General features: G+C 44.4%; 1 long non-coding RNA gene across 3 annotated transcripts; it reads left to right on the plus strand.

Annotated features, from left to right (window-relative positions):
- Nucleotides 1-1,465: 1,465 nt before the first annotated feature.
- Nucleotides 1,466-17,862, plus strand: LOC133385765 (uncharacterized). 3 transcript variants are annotated; one of them, XR_009762937.1, is made up of 3 exons: nucleotides 1,466-1,752; nucleotides 15,009-15,164; nucleotides 17,634-17,862. It is a non-coding gene; the product is annotated as an uncharacterized LOC133385765 (long non-coding RNA). The 3 variants fall into 3 exon arrangements; XR_009762938.1 differs by having other exon boundaries at nucleotides 15,037-15,164; XR_009762939.1 differs by lacking the exon at nucleotides 1,466-1,752 and adding an exon at nucleotides 2,532-2,594.
- Nucleotides 17,863-22,619: the final 4,757 nt, after the last annotated feature.

A 22,619-nucleotide genomic window follows, 5' to 3' on the forward strand; every position in this document is an offset into this window, starting at 1 on the left:
CTACAGGTCAGCCTTTCCCAGTGTTTGTCCACCAGGAGTGATCAGACTGACTGGCCTCGGCTACGTCGGGGAGCAACGGGGATATCTGCCCTTGCCTGTGAGCCTCGAGGACTTGCCAAGGTCGGGCCCGCAATCCCTCCTCCCCCTCCAGCCGGCGGAGAACCGGTGGCAAGTCTTGGAGAGACGGCGGAGGTTTGGGACAAACTGAGCTGGAGGCAGAGGAAGGAAACCTGGGCCTCTCCTGGTACAGGGAGCGCGCGGCGGTGCCCCTTGTCCTAGGCTGCTCTCCCGGGGTCTGTAGCGGACCTCTTGCCTGGCCGACTCTCAGGGTAGACCAGCAAACGCGTCTCTTCCGGCATTGTCGAGAAAACAATGAGCTCTTTGCTTTCGTGAGTCCACGATTTTTACACACTTCAGTCTCTCTGTTTTTAAAAGGGGCAAAGTGCTGGGGTGGGTGGGATAAAAATGAAATCTGAAGTGGGCTGTCTTATCTGAAACTCGTTGTAACAAGAGAGAGAAAGAGACTAACTTTTGTAACATCAATCATCTGTGTATATTTCTGGATGTTATAAAATTTTTAACTTTATCATTTGTGTATAAAGTGCGAAGGAAACGTTGATCCAAAAGATACAGAAAGCACTTTGCTGGAAATCTAAATCAATAAAGAAACCAGTCGACATTGTTTTGCCTGAGCGACTTTTATCCTTTTTTTTAAGAAAGAAAAAGAAACACGCTGCAATGATCGCCAGCAATAGTTTGTGTTGACAGAAGGAACAAATAATCTAGACCACGATCCAGTCAAAGTTAAGCACTTCCGAGTCCCCTTGGTTTCGAAGCGATTCGAAGGCGCGCGCCCAAGTTTTGCATGGAAGCTGAGCAGGCTTCACTGTAGATGGCTCCTGCGGCCGCCCTTTAATTTATCTAGATTTCAATAAACCCAAAGCCCGCCAAGGCGGCGGCGTTTTCGAGGAGGCCTTTAGCACTGCTGGTTTGGAGAGAAACGCCTCTTCCGCATGTCAACTTTATTCTGTGTGGACCTTTTTCCCCATCGCTTACTCACCGGCCCTTCGCCAGTCATTCGTGTGTGCGTAAAGGTCCTCCTGTTGGTAGTTTCCAAAGACAGCGAAGATGATGTGTTGGGCTTAAATAAGTGTAATAAACCGATCGTGGTTTATTAATGTGGTTGTACTTTTTTAAAAAAATGTACTGATATTACCATTATTTATGTACATAATGTAATCAGTTTCTTAACCAATATTTGTTTTTCCTCGCCTAAAAAGTATACTGCGTTTCGTAAAAGAAAAAAAAATCCCCAGTCCCTCCAAAAAACCTATTTCCGCTCAGTAGTCCGTGTAATTTCAAAGTAAACGAGTTGATGAATATTACCGATAATAGTGACTTGTCGTGTAAGCTAATTATTAAAAGTCAGAGATATTTTCCTCTTCCCGCCGCGATAGCCGTTCATTTCTCCGTTTTGACGGCCACAGCAGCCTTTGAAGAAGCAGGCAGAAGGTTTGGCGGCCCTTGCCTAACGGCGCACAGCCTAGCGGGAAGTTCTCGTGCGCAACGGCCCACGGACTTTCCCTCCTTCCTTCCTTCCTCGAGGCTTGAGCAGGAGAACCTCCCGCTGGACTGAGATCTCACGTTGCTTTCTGTAGCCCAGGGACAGCTGCGCAGGGACAGGAAACCGGACGGCTCCATCAGGGCCACTCGGACGGAAGTGCCGTAGCCTCCAACGGTGCTTGCGCCCAGGTAAGTCAGCGGGTTAAGAACTGCAGCCGTAAGAGCCCTTGCGGCCCGGCGGCGGATGCTTTGTCTTTCCCACCCACTCCCCGCACCCAGTGGGACAGTTAGGCCATTTTAGACTCTGGAGTTATGGGGGGACTCCTTACGATGGCCATCATGAGTCACGCTTCTCTTGCTGCAAAATGCTGTCAGCCAGGCCTGCTGTGTTGGGGACCCTTTTGCTCATCCCGCTGGGGGGGACGACTAGACTTCTGCCCGGAAGTCCGGCCCTGAGGGCACCCCGGCTCCCACCCGTTACATTCCTGTTCAAATGGGAGCGATCGCTACTTGCGAGGCAAAAAGAGTACGGTGGAGATTCGTTCACACGCGGGCAGGCGAGGGCAAAGGGGCCCCAAGCCCGGCTGACAGAATTAAACGACATCCTATTAGCTCTTTCCTCTCGTTTGCTTCGTCCGCGGAACGTTTTTGACAACCTTTTACTGCCACCGCTGACACTTGAAGAGCGAGGGAGTTATAATTTCTGACAGAGAAATTACATCTTCCCGCAGACGTCGTCGACGGCTGGAAATGTAAATAGAGTAAGGAGGAGAAGTCAGCCGGCTGCAGGCGATGCAGAGAGCAGCAGAGGAAAGGCACGCCAGAAAGAGGGCTTACGGGGCAATGAGCGCATTCGGTCGCTAGAGGGAGCACAAGGCGACAGGGACCACAGCTGCTCCAAGCCCAGATTCTCGAGCAAAGCCGGGAAGACCGGCGGCGCAGGGTAGTAAGCAATGCCTCTGAGGAAATGGAAGTGGACTGCCTTCCAGTCAATTCCGACTTATGGCAACCCTATGAATCGGGTTTTCATGGTAAGAGGTATTCAGAGGGGGTTTACCATTGCCTTCCTCTGAGGCTGAGAGGCAGTGACTGGCCCAAGGTCACCCAGTGAGCTTCATGGCTGTGTGGGGATTTGAACCCTGGTCTCCCAGGTCGTAGTCCAACACCTTAACCACTACACCACACTGTCCAAAGTTGCTCTAAACCATGGATAGGGAACCTGTGGCCCGCGTCAACATCAGCCAATAGCCAATGGTCAGGAAGGATTGGAGTGGGAGGATTCATGTGTCTTCACAGGAGTAAGGACCACTGAATTCAAGTGTGTATAGGCCTGCAGCCTCAGCAGTTCCTAGGCCCCAAATGACCACCATCCATCCTCTCTTTTCCTTTTTCTCTCTGAGCACAAAAACATGTTTCAATACTTTGGTACTTTCCCTTGCAACAGCTCTGAGAGACAAGGCTGAGAAGGGCCAAATGCTCTTCATTTATCCATAATAGCACCCAACTGGTCTCACAGAAGAAGGAGCTTTGGAATAATAGCAGTGGATTGCGCTCAGGTTTTCACTTGCTGCATCCCCTACCCCCAATTTGTTGCTTTTTCTGTGAAAATGTTTGAAAGGCAATAACAATTCGCAGCATGGGAGTTCCTGCAAGATAAGCTCTTTCAGCAGCACACCAGTAACATTTGAAGATCTAGGCCACCGGAGGGCTCCCTTCCATGCCACTACATTTAGTCCCTGATCTGTGTGGCTCCTTTGCTGCTAAGGCTCAGATCCAGTCCACGTTAGGGTTTTTTGTTTCTTTGTTTTGCAGAACCACTGCTTATTGCTTGCTCATGAGTCACACAATGTACACTTCTGGTCCTTCATTTCAGGGTTTTTCATATTTTGTTCTCTGTCTCTCTCCCCCCCCAATTCCATGTGAATCAACCGCTGTTACTTTTGTCAGGGTGGAGTGGCTTTCCATGGCAGTCAGCAAAACGCAAGCCAAAGAACACTATAGTACACCATGGTTCACCACCACCACCCCAATGCCAAATCATATTCTTATAACTAAACCCAAGACAGAAGTTTCCATTAAAGAATGATAAGCTTATTTAATATTACATAGGTACAGTATGTGCAGGCACTATAATGTATAGGTGTGCAGGCATTCACCTTTAAGAAAAAATGGGACACTAAATTCTATGTGCAAATGACAATCTGTGGAGGTGCACATGCATTTACTAGAATTAAAAAGTGACCTTCCAAATACTATCCAACAGCGGAGGCTGATTCACTAGGGCTACTGGGGAACATCCCTCTCAAGGAGAATGTCAAGCAATTTTTACCCCTCCCATCTCAAAGCCACACACTCTTTCCTGTCCCACACACATTTTATACTTCTATAACCTTCAAGAGACTTGCTGAGGCATTTCTGTGAATCTCTTGTACTCTGGCCAACAGGTCTCTGCACCACTTAGCCAATTCAAATCCAAAAGTATAGCTACAGCAAATAAGTCCTTCCCATGCGTATGTCAGCTGAAAAGCCATGTGAATGTCTGTGTGGGGAGTCTGCCTGTGTTTCAGCTCCAGCTGAAAAGGCTCCCACTTCATCTGTTGTTATGATTGCTATACAGAAGCTTCAGTGTTGACCTTAGTAACGCTGCCTTGGTCCAGTCAGAGCATGCTTATAGCTGTTTCCTTATAGGCCACACCAGAACTGTGTTTATCCTTACTGATAATGTTTGCTTATTTTTACTTTATTTTCTTAATCTTTATTTCACTGAAGACCCTGTTTGCACGAGTGAGCATCGTTGCACACGCTGTAGTACAATAAATGTAGTGTGTACATTTTTTTTTTATTTATAGCATTTTTGGTTTTTGGATGGGAAGTAAGGACTTAAAATTATTATTTTTAAAATGTGTTTTCTAATCCTGCAGTAGTTCACCCTGATTAAAAGTTGATGGAATAAATAGGATAATTAATTATTCTGTGAGAGAACGGGAAGTGGAGTTATTCAAAGGCATTATGGGATATGTATTTCTGTTTGGATCCCTTGAGTCTGGCAACTTGTTGATCATGGAACTGGTGCTTGAAGCTGCCCTTTGGGTCCTTGGGAACAGCTGCAGCACTAGGGGGACTGAATACCTGCCTGGGGAGTGAGTCTCTGAGCATCTCCTCCTTGCTCCTCTGGGTTGCTGTCTTTTGAGACAGCTGATGTCTCTGGTAAGTGCTGCAAGGACTGGCACCCCCTGCCTGACCCTAGCTCCAGAGAGAGGCTGCAGTCAATCTTGCAGCCTCTTGTATCAGCTCCCGGCTGGGTCAGGGGGCATAAAAACCTGGCTGCCCTTGGGGAGCCCTGTGACGCCCTTCCCTGGCTCTCCCTGTCAGGTTCCTACCTGCTTGTGGCTACTGCCTTTCACTAGGCACCACCAGGGACGCCACCAGTCCGGACTGTCCTTTTTCTTGTTTCTCTCTCCGCTCTAGCACAGATCTCACTAGATCCCTCTGTAGGCAGCACCACCAGTCACGTCCTGTAACCAATATTCCCAGAGACTTTGCCTGAGTCTCTCTCTATCTGGTTACTTTTGTGACTGCGTGCGTAAGCTGTCCCCAACCCCTTTTATATCTATAGATTACACGTATAACTCTGGGTTGCCCTAGATACTTGTAATGTTATTATTCTCGTCTTCACCGCTGCCACCATTCACTACTGTTTCCCTTCAGCCTTGGTCATTACCTTGCCCTCCCTTCTGGTCTGTGAAAACCTCAGCCAAGGATCAGGCCTTCAGTAAACCAAAATAGTATTTATTAAATATCAGAAATAACAAGATTACTTTTCTAATGGTACATAAGCATATGGTTGCATCTATTCCTGTGATACTTGTCTTATTATTAACTAGAACTCCCACTCCCTCTTTCTCCACACTCTCCTGACATCCACCACCTAACACCCACCTCCAAACACCACCAAAACAACCCACCCAGATTCAACTGTCATTCTTCCATTTATACTCTCAGCCATTCAATCGCTCAGCCAATCATCCAGCGTTCTACTGCTCATCTACTCCCCCCTCCTCTTTCACTCCACTTACCATATATCTTCTATACAAACAGCACTTACCATATTTACATTAATACAGGAACATCACAAGCCCCTTAGGGAGTCGCAAGGGCGAGGGCGCTACCCCTTCTATTTCTTTTTTTAACCAATCTAAAGGAGATTGGTAGTGGGGAGGGCATATGGCGCATGCGTAGTTCCTGTGCAGGGTGAGAGCCTGTGCAGTAAACTGAATGATAGGAGAAAGTTGCCAGATGCCTTCAGAGTGAGAGTCTGTAATTGGCAGAAGGCTGGCCCTCCCTGGGTGTGAGACAGGGTGGGAGTAGATGGGCCCTGTATGAAAGATATTGAGTAGGTCTGACTGTTTCCAGTTTTCTCAGAAGCCTACTGGGATAACTGGTTCAGGTAGGTTTTTTTGGTGGGCTCTTGTTGGGTCCATATTAGGTGTTTGGGAGGAGTCTTAGTAAGGAGGAACATGCGTGATGCCACCCTAGTTTCAGTGATCATGGATAGAGGGAAGTATAGTCATTGGCAGGTGGTGAACTACCATAGAAGATGAGGGCAAGGCTATCTACACCTTGTTCCTTCCTCCCACTCCTCTCATAGATGGGTTCCTCATTGCCCATCTGCTGTGCCTGTGTGTGTTGTTGTTTAACACCAGATCGATACACAATAAGACCACACTCATCCATGGATGAAGGTGCCAATTTGGTGTGCATTACCGAGACCTGGGTGAGCTGGGAGGAGTTGATCTTACCCAACTTTGCCCACCTGGATTCTCGGTGTAACACCAGCAAAGGCTGCAGGGACAGGAGGAAGGAGTTGCTGTGGCCTACAGAATTTCCATCTCTGTCACCAGGAAACTACTCTGTCTTAGAGCTGGCTTATGAGGGCCTGCACCTGGTGTTGGGCCAAGGAGACAGTAAACTTAGGGTTGCTGCTGGTGTACCGTCCACCTTGCTGTCCGGCAGCTTCTCTGACTGAGCTGGCCGAGGCCATCTCCGGTGTGGTATTGGAGGAGCCCAGAATAATAGTCCTGGGTGATTTCAGTGTCCATGCGGAGGCTGCCTGTAGTGTTCCGGCTCAAGACTTCATGCCCTACATGGTGACCATAGGGCTGTCTCAAGTTGTCACCGGCCCGACGCATAGGGCAGGGCACACCCTCGACTTGGTTTTTGCTCCAGATGGAGGAAGGGGTGGTCTGGAGATGGGGGGGTGGATGTCACCCCATTGTCATGGTCAGACCACTTCCTGGTGAAGTTTAGACTTATGGCTCTGATCCTCTCCTGCAGGGGTGGTGGACAGATTAAGATGGTCCACCCCAGGTGACTAATGGAATCCACAGGATTCCTGAATGCCCTGGGGGAGTTCCCAGTAGATAGAGCAGATGACCCTGTTGAAGCCCTTGTCATGCTGTGGAACAGCAACACACGTTGGGCTTTTGACATGGTTGCCTCCGAACTCCCCTGTCTGGCATTGTGGAGCCCGGTTTGCACGTTGGTACACCAGTGAGCTAAAGGCAGTGAAACAGGCTGGACAAAGGCTAGAGTGCAAGTAGCAAAAGATGTGCTGTGAGGCTGATTGGGCATGAGTAAAACATCATAACCATGCCTACTGTGTCGGGATGAGGGTGGCGAAGAAGGCCCTCTTCTCTGCCACCATTGCATCCTCAAGTTGCCGTCCGGTTGAACTTTTCCATATTGTCAGGGGTCTGTTGACATCATCTCCAGGAAATGGAGTTTTAGAGCCTTTGGAGGTCCACTGTGAGTTGTTTGCAAGGCACTTTGAGTGTAAAGTTGCTCGCCTGCATAGCAATCTTGGTGTTCCATCCACATCTACTGTAGTCCCCAGTGAGGTGTCCAGTGCAACATCTGCTGCAACTTCTTGGGAATGGTTTCAGTTGATGCAGCCTGATGACGTGGACAAGGTGCTTGCGATGATATGGCCAGCAATGTGTCCTCTCAATCCTTGCCCTTCTTGGCTTATTAAAGCTTGCCGAGGGGATTTGACCGAGTGGATCCAGGGTGTGGTCAATGCATCGTTGTGGAAGGGAGTGGTTCCAGCTGCCCTTAAAGAGCTGGTGATCTGACCACTCCTGAAAAAGCCCACCCTGGACCCATTGGTTTGTGACTGGTCGCAAATACCCCCTTCTTAGGGAAGGTGATTGAGAGGGTTGTGGTGCAGCAATTGCAAGTACTTTTGGATGAAACAGATTATCTTGACCCATTCCAGATGGGTTCAGGCCTGGTTATGGGATTGAATCTGCCTTGGTCGCCCTGATGGATGACGTTTATCGGGAGAAGGATGGGGAGTCTAACCCTGTTACTCTTATTTAATCTCTCAGTGCCTTTTGATACCATTAACCATGGTATCCTTCTGGGCCAACTTGGTGAGATGGGTATTGGAGGCACTGTTTTACAGTGGTTCCAATCTATCTCCAAGGCCGTTTTCAGAGAATAGCATTGGGTGACTGTCTTTCAGCCCCCTGGCAGTTGTACTGTGGGGTGCCACAGGGTACCATCTCGTCCCCCATGCTGTTTAACATCTATATGAAGCCCTTGGGAGCAGTCATCAGGAGCTTTGGGGCAAAGTGTCAGCAGTATGCTGATGATACCCAGCTCTATTTCGCTGTAACATCTGAATTGGAAGAGGCTGTATGAGCCCTGGACCGCTGCCTGAACTTGGTGGTGGGCTGGATGAGGGCCAATAAACTAAATCTGAATCCTAGCAAGACAGAGGTGCTGTGGGTTGGTGGATCCTGAGTTCAGATAATTGGTCAGTTGCCTGCTTTAGATGGGGTCGTACTCCTTCTGAAAGAGCAGATCTGTAGTCTGGGGTGCTCCTGGATCCATCTTTCTTACTAGAGGCCCAGGTGACCTCAGTGGCTAGGAGTGCCTTTGACCAGCTTTGGCTGGTAAGACAGCTGTAGCCGTTTCTGGACCTGGATAGCCTGACCACTGTTGTCCCTGCACTGGTAACCTCTAGGCTGCATTACTGTAATGCGCTGTATGTGGGGCTGCCCTTGAGGCTGGTCCAGGAGCTGTAGCTGGTGCAAAATGTGCTGGCAAGACTGCTAACTGGGGCAGGGTATTGCCAACATGTCACCCCACAACTGAAAGAATTGCACAGGCTGACTATTAGCTACTGGGCTAAGTTCAAGGTGTTAGTTTTGATGTACAAAGCCCTGTACAGCTTGGGGCCAGGATACCTGAAATATCATTTTATCCCTTCTATACCCAGTTGATCACTGTGCTGTGCAGGTGAGGGCCTCCTGCATATACCATCTTAGCAGGAGGTGTGCTCTGTACAACATAGGAAACTTTAGTGTAGTGGCCCCTACCCTGTGGAATTCCCTCTCCTTAAAATATTAGACAGGCACCATCTCTGTTATTTTTTTGGTGTCTACTGAAGACCTTCCTCTTTCAACAAGCCTTTTAAGCAGAGACCTTATCCCAGTCTTCGTCTGTGTTGGAATTGCTTTTTAATATGTTTTTAAGCCTTCTTTTTTAAAAAAATAGATGTTTTTAAAGCTTTTAAAAATGTTTTTAAACATGTTTTGTTTTAATATATTTTAAAAACTATTTTTATGATGTTTTAAAGGGTTTTTAGTGCTTTGGGTTGCCGCCCTTGGAAGAAGGGAGGGATATAAATCTAATAAATAAACAAATAAGTTTGATTTAACCTGGGATTATTTATTGTGTAAGTGTACTGATTGCTGTTTATTTATTTATTTATTAGATATATATCCTGCCCTTGGGTGGTTGGTTTTTTATTAGGACTGTCAGCAATTTTAGTTCATTAATCATCTGCCTTTTAACTGCTAAATGAAGAGATTTAAATGTAGTTAGTTCGTTTATTTACGGTCATAGACCCACAAGAGAAACAAAGAAATGCAATATACAATAAAAAACCAAGGGTACAATATACAATATGGTTTAGTACAAAAGTGCGGCATAAGCACAGGTCTGGCTATGTGGTTATGAATGAGTATTAATAGAAATACGCTTCTGCTGGGCCACCTGTACAAATTTGGCTATTTGGATGGTAGTTTCTTTATCCAAACCAGAAAGCAAGTGAGCAACAATAGCTTCGGGCATATTATGGCTCAGTTTCTCCAATATTGGATCAAGAAACTTCATGCGGATCTGAGAGTACAAGGGACAATAAAGAAAAGTATGATTTAAATGTAAATAAATTTGAATATTATTAAAACCTCCATTTGGCTGCTTTTTTACCACCGTGTTTTTTATTAAATAGGAAATTTTTACATAGTAGCAAAAAAGGCACCCTAACTGAGCTTTTACTAATATGTTAAATTGTACAAAATTGTGGAAAACTAGGAGGAATTGTAAAACCTTCAGAAGTTAAACAATTCAAAATCATCTTAGTGAAATGGAAGGCTGGGCAGGCAGTAACAGAATTAAATTTAATAAGGACATTGGTCAAGTTATGAATAGGAAACCAACTGTAGAAACAGAAGATGGGGGACAGGCTAGCAAACAATATTTCAAGGAAGGATTATATAAGTGAGTGGATATTTTGTTAAATATGAGTTACAGGGTGGTACTTTGGCATGGGTGAAGCCTCACTTGAAAGAGTGTTCTCAATTCTGAGCCCCACAAGTAATCAAGAATGACAGTGCACAGATCGCTCCAGTTGCTAAACAAGCAAAGAGAGTGCTACGAGACTTATTCCCCTACTGGTGCAACTCTGCCTGCAGCAGGAGCGATGGTTCATGTGCCCTCTTATGCAGACATGTTTTCCTCAGCATGCCTACTATTATTCCTAACTGGAAGCCATGTAGTAGATATGATTGATAGGGTGCTGTTCAATATTAGTCATACTCAGAGTGGATCCACTGAAATCACTTAGTTGGAAATCACCCATAGTGCTGAACAGTGTCAAAAATCTGTCCTCTTAAATTCTCAAAAGGTCTTATGCCTCTGTTAAAAAAAAGGCATTATTTTTTCTGCCTCATTCCCAGGGTACTTGAGAATTTCTACCTGGCTGCCTGATCTGAAAAAGCCCCATGGGAGGAGTTACCTCATGATGTCTTTCCTGTTATGCCTATGCAGAGTAACTCAGAGATCTGAGCTGCATGTGCCGGTGTGTGTATTTACCTAAGTGGCAGGCTTTTACCCTGCATTGAGATCACTGAGACTTAAGACTTAGTAAAACAAGAGAAAGCTACTTAAGTTATAGAAATACATAGAAAAGGCATACCTAGTTCTAACTAAGTTGGAGGCATAATGCCCAGACTTGGGTCTTGCCCTCATGGCTCAGGAGAGAGAACAAAGACAGAGATGTCTCCTCTCTCCTGGGACAGCCAAAGAAGTAGAAGACGAAGGAAGGAGGGGCAGGTCAGCTTCCCTGAGCATATCAGTTTACAACGGAAGAAAGTCTGGTAGAGAAGAGCACAGGAGAAGGTAGGCAAGCCTAGCCAGCTGGAAGACCCTCACTCTATCTTCCTTCTGGAATACAAACAAAAGAACCCAAACAGGAGTTGCTCTTGCCCCACTTCCAACATTTCCCTCAGCTTTAATTGAAGTGCAGGCACCTGGGAAGACTGCAGAGCGCAGACTACTGGTGATATGATTTGTAGAATGAAAGGACCCTCACAAACATCCCTTGGTCACAAGGTAAGCAAGCACATAAAAAACTCTGCACCCCACGTAGGAGAATTTCAGTCCTCCCTTTGATTATTTTCAAATACATTTTGCTAAAAAAAAAAGTGGGAGAAAATTTTGCTACAGCGCTAATATAGCAACAAATTTGTATTAAGCATCTCTCTCTTTCCCAGGGGCATACAAGTTTTTACTTGTCCCCAGGGAGAAAGAAAAGTGGTCCTATATCAATTTCTCCCACATTTAAAGGTGGAGGTTGATTGTATTCCTAATTACATCCCTTTTAAGCAAGATAGCATAGCAACTCTCCTTGTGAGCCCAGTTTGAAGTATCAGACCTTATAACAACTGGGAGTTTAGAAGCTGATGGAAGCTTAACTTCCTTCTTTCAAATATATCCTACTACAGAATATTGCAGCTGGAGCATTTTGCAGCAACTCACATTTTCCAGTTAAGCATCCCCCCCCCCCCCGGGAAAAGTTTTAAGAAGGAGTTCTCTTTTTGGAAGAATCTGAGTTTAAAGTTTTAACCAAGCACAGCAATACTGTTCTCGGGTCTTTTGTATATTAATCCTAGTCCTCCTCAGAGTAGACTCATTGAAATTAATGAACCTGTTATGTCCATTAATTTCAATGGATCTACTCTGATTGGGTTCTAGCATTGGATACAGCCTTTTAAAAGGACAATGAGGACATCTTCTTAAGACACTGAGCCAGTTATTCTCAGGTGTAGTAGGCAGGATGTCAACAGGTGCTTAATGCTACTTAACCAAGTGCCCATTTTGAGACTGACCTTTCCAATGCTAAGATTTTTTTTAACTGCCCTTCCAAAAGGAGTATACATCTCCACCAAAAGACACAAGAACGTAGGATGCTCATTTCTGAAATGTCAACAATTTACAGCAGAGAAAGTAAGAACACAGCAGCATTTGCAGCACAGAAGAGATAAGACTCAGATACAGTATTTGGAAATTAAATGGCTCACAATGTTATTGACTGAAACCAAAGCAGAATCCACAGCGTGTTGACTTGGATTGACTCCTATTTACTCAGTCAACCTCATACTATGAGTAACTGGTTCTAATGGGATGAAGTGAGGTAAGCAAGCCACCCGTCCTCTTCATCTCGTCAGGCAAAATCATCTTGGTTCAGAGTCAGAGTTTTGCACATTTCTGCAGCTCCTGCCTTGCCCCAGACTGTGCATCGAAGTTGTGCTGAGTCTCAGGGATGCCTACCCGAAACACAGCCCCAAACTCTTTGGCTCTAAGTGGATGAGTCAGACAAGCTCCAAGATGGTTCACATCCCTGACTATACCTCCCCCAAGGTGAATATCTCTGAGAAGCTAATCTAGCAAAATCAACCACAACAAAACCCTTTGACAGTGCCTTGGGGTGTTCCCTAAAGTGATCTCAACTCAATCCTACCCCGTCGACCAGTTCTGACTTTGCCAACTATGACCTAATTAAAATTTGAACAAGTCTTAATAATAAATTCAGCAAATAAAGCCCTTCATGCAGTACAGAGTAGGCAAAACATTAGAAAGAAATAAAGCCAATAGGGTCAAAAGGGATAACATTTCTACTTGGTTCCAAAACAATAACTTATTGTAGCTTATACACTGCACAGTGGGGGTGGGTAGTAGATGTGAAGCCAGGCACAGAGCTGTGCTGCAATAATATAGATACGCACACAAATCCCTGCAAGCACCAGTCCTTCCTTGGCCAATTCAAGAGAGGTAGCATCTGGAAGAACAATTGCCACCTCATTGCCTGTTGACACCCCTCCCTCAAAAAATCACATTGCAGAAAGGAAGTGAGATTATTAGTGTCTTCTGCAGTCTAATATGTTAGACTGAGATGCTGTTAGTTGGGGGGCCCTCTGCTCAGATGGTTGATGTCAGACCTGCCCTAGATGGGGTTACACTCCCCCTAAAGGAACAGGTCCGTAGTTTGGGGATCTTATTAGATCCGCTCCTGTCACTTGAGGCTCAGGTAGCCTCGGTGGCACGGAATGCGTTCTACCAGCTTTGGCTGGTAGCCCAACTACGACCCTATCTGGACAGGGAGAACCTCGCCTCAGTTATTCACGCTCTGGTAACCTCTAGATTGGATTACTGTAATGCTCTCTACGTAGGGTTACCTTTGAAAACGATTCGGAAACTTCAGCTAGTGCAGAATGCTGCGGCCAGAGTTCTTACTGGGACGAAGAAATTCGACCACATAACACCTATTCTGGCCCAACTGCACTGGCTTCCAATACGTTTCCGGGCCAGATTCAAAGTGTTGGTCCTTACCTATAAAGCCCTTAACGGCACTGGACCGCAATATCTGATGGAACACCTCTCCCGCTATGTTCCTACCCGTTCACTCCGCTCGACGTCTAAGGCCCTTCTCCGGGTCCCAACCCATACAGAGGCCCGGAGAACAGTAACAAGATCTAGGGCCTTTTTGGTGGTGGCCCCCAAATTATGGAATGCCCTCCCAGATGAGATACGCCTGGCGCCTTCCCTGTCATCTTTCCGGCGCCAGGTAAAAACCCACCTCTTCACCCAGGCATTTTAATGTATTTTATGCTTTTAATCTTACTTATTTTATTTCTAGTTTTCTTTTACTTTGTTTATATAATGTTTTATATTGTTTGCGCAATACACACTTGCTGTATTTTAAATATTGTGGTTTTATCATGTTGTACACCACCCTGGGAGCTGCTAGCTATAGGGCGGTTTAGAAATGCAACTAAATAAATAAAATAAATAAATAAATACTTTACAAATGCATACAAACCTCATAAGTTATGAGGGCACAAGACAACAGAGTGATGTTATTCTTTCAAGGCATCCCTGTGTGTCACAGTGGTCTTTTAAGCGATAAATGGTGTCAGCCTCCTTCCTGAATATGTTTTACTTTAACAAAGTTAGCAAAATTTTCTCCCTATTTTGTGTATGCATTTTGTTAATGTCAAATATATGAAATAGCAATTTACTGGGCAAGTGTATTAGACAGCTTTAGGAATCTGATCAGTTCCTTTGGTTGGCATGTTTTACAAACATACAGAGTTGGAGAATACACCTTTCTGCCCTCAATCATGCTAATGACGGGGAATTTTGTGGTTTGCTGGACCTTGCGGAAATTGAAGACACAAGCTTGCAGCAAAGTTAGGCCTTTATTGGTCACATGCGCACGGTCAGTCTCCCATGATGTTGGTGGAGCGCTGCAACATGGCACTGTTTGCCTGGGGCTTTTATACATTTCAGGACAAGGACTTTAGCATATACCAATCAGGATGTTACACATCAGCATTACATAGGCATTGCATGAGCAATACACTGTCTACATTATGTTCTGGTCAATTTGGCAATGTTCAACACTTCACATACATTTTCTCTATGAGCTAAGCATTTTAGTTAATGCAATCCTTTCTACATCTTGGAGAGTACAGGGATGTTCAGTGTTTGTTCAGTGTTATAGAGTTCAAGCTATACCAAACATACCAGCACAGTCAGGGAAGACGGCTCCAAAGAGAAAAAGGTTCTGGCTGGCTACTAAACTATTAAATATTATAAACCTTTATAGCTTTATAAAAGAATATATTTTGCTTATTGCTTGTATATAAAGAATTCCCCATCAGTAATGTATCTTACCATGCCTCCGGTATGTTCCTGTTGTTGGGTAAAGCACCAACACTTGTAACAAGGAACCTGAACTGGGGGGAGGGATAGACAGAAGGGCAATCTATTTTTCCTTATTTTTTTTTTGTAACTACTTGTTTGTTTCTCCTCAGGCTTTGCTTCCTTTCTTTTCCTTTTTAGTCAATCAGAGATAGTGACTGTGAAGAACTGCCAGAATCAACCCTCAACTCCAGAACAATTGATCCTGGCCCGGCACAACCCGTGCCTCCCTTATTATGGCTGAGTTAAGCCAACACTAACCCTGTAAGGTAGGTAGACTGCCATCACCCCTTTAACCTGGTCATCCACTTTGGGCCAAAGGGAAACCCACAGTGCCAGAAAGCAGACCAGCCAAGGATTCCAAAAGACAAGAGCCAAACTGCACTGCTTGTCTTGGATCCTAAGGTAAACATACCAATTGTACAGTAGCTTGTGGCTAATTGGCCAAGTTGCTGGATTCAGAGCCAAAAATCCCCTGCAATGAACACACACTGGCAAAGAAGAGGTAGTCTTTTTCTGCACTCTGCGGCAATATATACCAGACTCCAATCCTTATGACCATTTGGTTTGCACCTCATTACCAGAGCTCCCAACTTAATTATTTTTAAAAAATCTCACTCCTTTAGCTGAGTGTCTTGGAGCACCCCCAAGTACTTTAAGGGTACATCTCCCTTAAAATGAAGAAAATAATATTTGAAAGGACCTAAGGGCACAATGCCTTGGATCATGTGCAGAATTCCTGTCCTTTATGAAGGATTACATATTTCAGAAGAGGAGATCAAGACAGAATGCTTTTGACCAGGTGCAGAGTGTCACCTGAAGCACAGCCTTTTGGGACTGCATTGCTGGATATACCTGTATGTGTTCATGACAAAAACATCACACACACCTTTTTCTAGCTTTACATTTCCCTATTCTGGTAATGTGATGTACTACCAATATGCATGCTTAGGAATGCCCCCTTACAGCTGTGTGTGTTGGCTTGAAACCCTTACTGTCTTCAGGGGAACTTGTGCATGCCTGAGATTGGACCCATGGGGTTCCCTTAGTTAGCTGAACCTAAACATATGTATAGTAGTGATAAATGGGTAACAACATTTAGCAAAAGGGATTACTTATCATGGTTATTTCCATTGATTTTCTTCTTTCAGGGTGACCAAAGGGCAGTAGACTTCTATAGTGTTATTAGTTGTGCAAATATGACATTTTAGCAGGTACAGCTTTTTTTTACCCCAGTATGGAAAATTGCACTGGCCCACAGTTTCTTCATCATCTACAGGAGTCCTGTCTTTTTAGATTTAGATATACAAGCAATTGATCCTGGTTATGGAGAATTTTATTGGCGTGTTCTGTATTGACTTCTGTTTACTGCCAAATTCCCTTCCCTAAAGATGGCCACTATTGCCTTATCCAATTCCAAGTGACAGAACATGGTACTCACCACAATTGATTTGTAGCCTGTAGTCTGAACTATTAAGAGAGTTGCAACATTCATAATGTGCAGTTAGAGTAGTTTAACACATAAGGTCTCCAATGAATGCTTCAATTCAGTAATTGAAACAAGGAAACTCCCCTAGCTTTTTTTGTTTAAACCTAGGCTCCGGGTGAATTAAAATAAAATACCTATAAAAATCAGGCAAGAGCCCATACTTTATTTATTATTTTATTTATTATTTCAATTTATATACCGCCCTTAGCGAAATAGCTCTCAGGGCGGTGAACAAACAAAATGCTTATATGCTTAAAATCCAAGGTTCTTAAATCCCAGGCATCTTGAAGACAGAAGAGACCTGTTTTCTTACTAAGAGAGCAATCCAACTGCCAGGCAGACAGTGGAGGGGGGGCTAGTAGAGGAGGAGCCAGCAGAAAGCTCTGCAGCATCTTCCTCCCATTTGGGAGCCACCAGCCCAACTGAATGCTGGCCCCATTGGGAGCTGCACGCTCGAGCCAGCCGGAAAGTGCCGGCTCTGGCCAACAGGCCTCCCGGGGAGTAAGCGCTCCCTGCAGGCCTGAATGGGATTTAAAAACTTCTTTTTTACTCCACCAACCTTTTGGCCGGTAGAGTTCAAAGGGGGATTAGGACCGGGGGGGGGGGGACCTGAAAGTGAGAAGGATCTTGCATAAGTCCTCCCCTGCAGCTCTTCCCCAGTCATTCCTCTGGAACACCCTGTTTTTGGGCCTACTGCCGGCTTCTGCCAGGCCTCTGTGCACTGGGCTGGTTGTCCCTGGCAGACTTTGGCAGAGCCACATCTCTGCTACAGCAGAGCCTAGCACACCAAGGTGCCTCCCAGCGCTACTGGGGATCTGTGGCATCCAACTCACTCCAGCCCGGTGGAAGGGTGAGTTGGATTGCTCCCTAAAATATTACTATGGGGAAGTAGTGCTTGGATGGCTTCTGCCCTGAGGGACTGCAAAAAGGTGAACACTATTGAGTGTTGAGTATTGAACACTATCATTAAAATGTCTTCAGCTGAGAAGCTGCCACCTATTGTATGCTACCAGAATTTTTAAAAAATCCATTGTGAATGCTGATGACCCATCAAAGGTTCAAGGAAATACTCTTACATCGGGAGATGAAAGGTTTAGAGGTTTGCCCAGAAACAGGCCTTTCAAAAAATTTTACAACTAAATGTGAACAATGTAACTTTTCACTCATGTAAAGAGAGATTTTACATCTGTGTATAAAATAAAAAATGAAAATGAAGAAAGATTTGTACCTCTGATTTGCTCTCTTCCAGCTAAGATTTCTGCATGCAACAAACTGCTTTCTCACAGGAAATGGGCAAGGAGGAGATGCTTGTTTTTAAAAACAGACAGTAAGGCAATATGACATGTACACCAAAAAAATTACATTTTTTGTTCTCTGTTCAAATCTTCAGGAGCTTTTGAAGACGTACATTCTCAAGGCAAGTACATGAGGAAAAGGGAAGGACGAGTCAGACCCAGAACTAAAAAAAACAGGATTAATAATTGTCTTTTTGTACTTAGTATGCAAGTATTAATTTATTTTCAGACCTCCGTAGCCACTTTACCAGGTGACATTTTTCTTTCTCCAGGTTGGAGTGGCTATATTATTTTCCAATGTGTTACGCTGTATCCTCAACAGTGTTCACCTTTTTGTAGTTCCTCAAGGTAGGAGCTCCCCTAGCTCTACTTCCCCATCATAATCTTTTAGTCAGAAGACAGGTCTCTTCTCTCTTGTGAGGACCTTATTGCCTATGAAAATTTCACATGAAACCTTCCCTGCATACTTTTCCCCCCAAACTCATTCACTTTTTAACACTCTTCACATGATCACCCTTTTTGAACGTCTCTCTCTCCTCTTTTGTTTGAAAATAGGACCCATACACTGTTCTCCAGATCTGCAGGGCACTGGAAGAATTAACACCCACAGGCCTTGGCATATATACTTCTATGAAAACTGTGGCTGTAACATTTAATGAGCTCAGCCTCAGGCTGCACATCAATACGCCTGTAAATATTGTTGGCTGAGAAATATCTCCATATCTGTGACATTAAAGTTCTGTTAAACCTCTCTACGACTACTGTCTTGACTTCATTAAGGGTCGCAAAATGACGGAATTCTATACTGTTTTAATAATTGGCTCACTATCTTGGTCTACAAGTCACACTTTAATGTGCTTTCTGGTTCGAGTTTTGTGGTGGCGAGAAGCTTCTCTAAAGAGAGGTTCTACTCCAAAACTCTCTGCAGCCATGGGGTTATAATATACTTTTTCCAATAAGGCCTTATGAGAAGCCATCCCACAAGTAAAGATGGTTACCTTTCAATATATATATTTTTATTGAACATCCTCCCTCTCTTCAGGCTTGATGACACTGACACAGGTGCATGTAAGGCAGCATTAACTGTGTCTCCAGCGTTTATCTGCTAAACAAAAAGAGATAGAGAAACAATAAAGTTGTAGTGACATATAAGCACGTCCTTCCTCCCTAGAGCAGTAAAAATAAAACACACTCGTGTCAGGGATGCCTAGTGATGCCATTTCTTCATAGATAGGGTCCACTTCCTTGTTGCTTGGTAATTCTACATCTAGGCCACTGTCTGAGGAGCTTGGGGTGCTGGGGCTAGACCCTTGGAAAATAGATGGTCAAGCTCTGGATTGTGTTGTTCAGGTTTCCTAAATTGTTCAGGAGCCATATAATTTGAAACAGAGTCTAAGCCTGTCAGGCGTGCATTTTAGTATCACAAGAAATGTCAAAACTGTCTCCCTATAAATGGCATGGGCAGTTTTATTGTTAATCCTATTTTCTGCAGCATGATCTGCCGGGGGGAAGTCCACAGACTCTTCTGCAGATGGACCAGAATGCTGCACACACCCACACTCAAGGTAGATGATGGATTTCACAGCTTCACAAGTTGGGCATTTTTTTCTATCTGTTATATCAGGAGGCGGGTTCAACGATGCTGTGGGTAGGGTGGTGATGTCAGGGAACATGTCCCTCCCCCCTTATTTAAGTACTGGACATTGCAGAGGGAGCTCAGAACAGCTTGTGGCTCTTGTTGAACACAAGCACTACATGGCCTGCTCCAGGGTGGGTGGGCAACGGGGTCTCACTGAAAAGAGGGAGGTGAAATCAAAAGGGAGATCAAAAATGAGGGAGAATAAAAATAGGGATTGTAATAAAAATGGGGATAAAATCAAAAGGGGGGTAACAATAAAAAGGGGAGGGAGCAATTCCAATAGTGGGGGAGAGGCAGGACTAAGGGCTACACTCTCTCACCCATTAGATGCCTGGCACCTGTCAAAAGTTTGATGAAAGCTAACTCCTGTTCTGCCATGGTTCATTTGGACTCGCTTTGACTTATGTGGGAATCTTTCATCTCAATGAAGCAAATAATTTTATCCCTCAGAAGAGGAAGAGGTGCGGAACTGGAGTGTAATTGGTTCCTCTGGTTGTATCACTCTTTAGATGGGCACAAGCTGTGTGTGAGCATGTGTCATTACTCATTTCTGAGAGAGGCAGAAAACTTTTATCTAAAGCATTATCTGATATTATATAATATTGTGCAACTTACATGATCATCTTGGACTGTCAAATGTACTACTTAAAATATTATTTTGTTTTAAATTTTCTAACATCAATTTTTTTCCTAATTCTTTTTTGGTTTGTAATTTAAATGATGTTGTTGTGCGCCACCCCAATCTCCAAGCAGTGTGAGACTTCCAGGGTTTCCTGCCCTTACCCAGGATTTAGTTTCCTTGGAAAGAAGATCAACGGAGACTGTGGTGCCTTACAGGAAATGTGTTTTTTATTTATACACCTTCCAACCTGAATTTACAGTGGAGGGGTTCACAACATTATGAGTCCATCAGATCTTGCTCCCCACTGCTTTGGAGGTCCAGAAAGCAAGCAACCCTCTCCAGTTCCCAGCCTTTCCTCAGCCTAGACTAAAAACACAAGCCTCTCCTTGGCTCCAGGATGGGGGCAGGAGGGCCCCTCACCTGAAAGAATTCCAGTAGCTCCCTTTGGATATGCAGATTGACCTTTCAATAAGTCCATTAAGTCACAGACTAGCTTAACAAAGGAAACTAGTCTGACCAGTACAGCAGGTTTCTTGCTTGCATATCCCAATTTTGGATACAAGATTACAGGCTTGAAGGGGAAACAACAAAATCATCTACCTCATTCCTCAATCCCATGATTGGGATCCCATGATTTCCATGATTTACTCAGAAGACCCACAAAAGCTTCCTGCCTCTTTGAAGCGTTCTACTCTTAAAAACATAGAGGATTTTCTTTTTTTAGTAACTAAGACTGTAAGCCTAACCAATCTACTCAAAACTTAGTCCTACTGAATAACGATTAAGATGTTTTTAAAAGCAGCAGGTAAGCTGGTTGTGCTCTCTCAAACATCTCTGAAGAAATATGCTCAAAACAATAAATACTTCTGTGGTTGCTGAGGAATTTTTGTCCTGATGTTTTCCCTGAATTTTTTTGTTCCTCCCAGATCAAGATCAAATTGCTGCTTTGAAACTCCTCAGCCATTGTGGCTGCTTGCAGAAGTATTTTCACTGGCCATTGGTTCAAAGGAAAAGGAAAAGATATTTTGATGTGGCTGCTTCCACAAATAAAATGACCTATGTGGGCTGGGATGTATTAAAAAGCAACAGAGGATGCATGATGGTATACCCCACATAATATAATATACAATTACTATTCTAAGACATCAGAAAAGCACCACCTCCAAACGTTCCAAATAGTTTTGCTTTGAATCAGCTTTGAAATAGTTTTTGCAACTATAGCAGACTTTACTTGAATTATCCATTTTTTTCTGTTCAGGGAAAACCCACATAATGCGGGGTGGAGTTGGTGCAGGAATCAAGACATGTTCAACTCTACCACGACATCAGTGTGGACATGAGTGCCTGGGCACTAAAAATACAGTGAAAATGGTGTGGAAGCACTATTTTGCAATTCCATGACAAATTAATCTAATTCATTTTCAGTTTTTCCAGCCACTGAGCCAGAAAACTGTTATTGAAATATGCAGAGATACTCAGCGTCTGAGATGTGTGTGTGCCAGTGTGTGTGTTTACCTAAGTGGCAGGCTTTTACCCTGCATTGAGATCACTGAGACTGGAGACTTAGTAAAACAAGAAAAGCGACTTTATTTATAGAAATACATAGTAGATAGGAAAGGTGTACCTAGTTCTTACTAACTAAGTTGGATGCGCAACTCCCAGACTTTGGTCTTGCCCTCATGGCTCAGGAGAGAGAGCAAAGACAAAGATGTCTCCTCTCTCCTCTGACAATCGAAAAAGAAGAACAAAGGAAGGAGGGGCAGGTCACCTTCCTGAGCATATCAGTTTACAACAGAAGGAAGTTGTTGGAATATGTGGTTCAACTCCAACTTGTGGGTTGAGGCTGCATGGGGTTAAAAATGGTAGATACAGAGACCTCCTGATTGCTAGGCTAATACCTATCCTTGATCTCCTGCTGTCTCTCCCTTCCTGCTAGACTGATATGCATAGGATGTTGACCACATCTCCTTCCTCCTTTCTCTTGAGAGTGAGAACAGACATCTTCTCTTTGTCTCTCCCTCTCCTCCCAGCATGAGGGCAAACACTAGGCTTGGTGTTTGCATCTCCAACTTAGCTAGTTAGCTAGATGTAGAACTCTTTCCCATCAAGTATGTGCTTCCAGAATAAAGTAGTTCTTTCTTACTTTAAAGCTTAAAGTCTGTCTGACTAATCCCAGGGAAGGTGTAATCTTTAGCAAAGATTCAAACACACAAAGGCTCACTCAGATGCTGCATTCCAATTTCACCACTCTGCAACAGAAGTTAGGTAGAGAAGAGCACAGGTAAAGGTAGGCAAGCCTAGCCAGCTGGAAGACCCTCACTCTATCTTCCTTCTGGAATACAAACAAAAGAACCCAAACAGGAGTTGCTCTTGCCCCACTTCCAACAAAAATAAACTAAACTCTGGTGACTATGGACTCAAATCAAGCTGTTCCTAAGAAATGGACTTGTTAATTTATTACATTTTAATCTTGCCCTTCCTCCTTTAATCCTCACAACAGCCCCTGTGAGATATATTAGTCTGAGAGAGTGCAAGCTGGCCCAAGGTCACCCACCTGATGAATAGTGTGATTGTTGAGCAATGCAGCGAATGGAATAATCTGAGGCTGTGCAATATGCAAAAGACCACTGAGTTGTCTTGTCTTTCTCAGGCTGGGGAGCAGACAGTGCACTCAAGGTG

The sequence above is a fragment of the Rhineura floridana genome, chromosome 5 (genome assembly GCF_030035675.1).
Source record: "Rhineura floridana isolate rRhiFlo1 chromosome 5, rRhiFlo1.hap2, whole genome shotgun sequence".
Classification (NCBI taxonomy): Eukaryota; Metazoa; Chordata; class Lepidosauria; order Squamata; family Rhineuridae; genus Rhineura; species Rhineura floridana.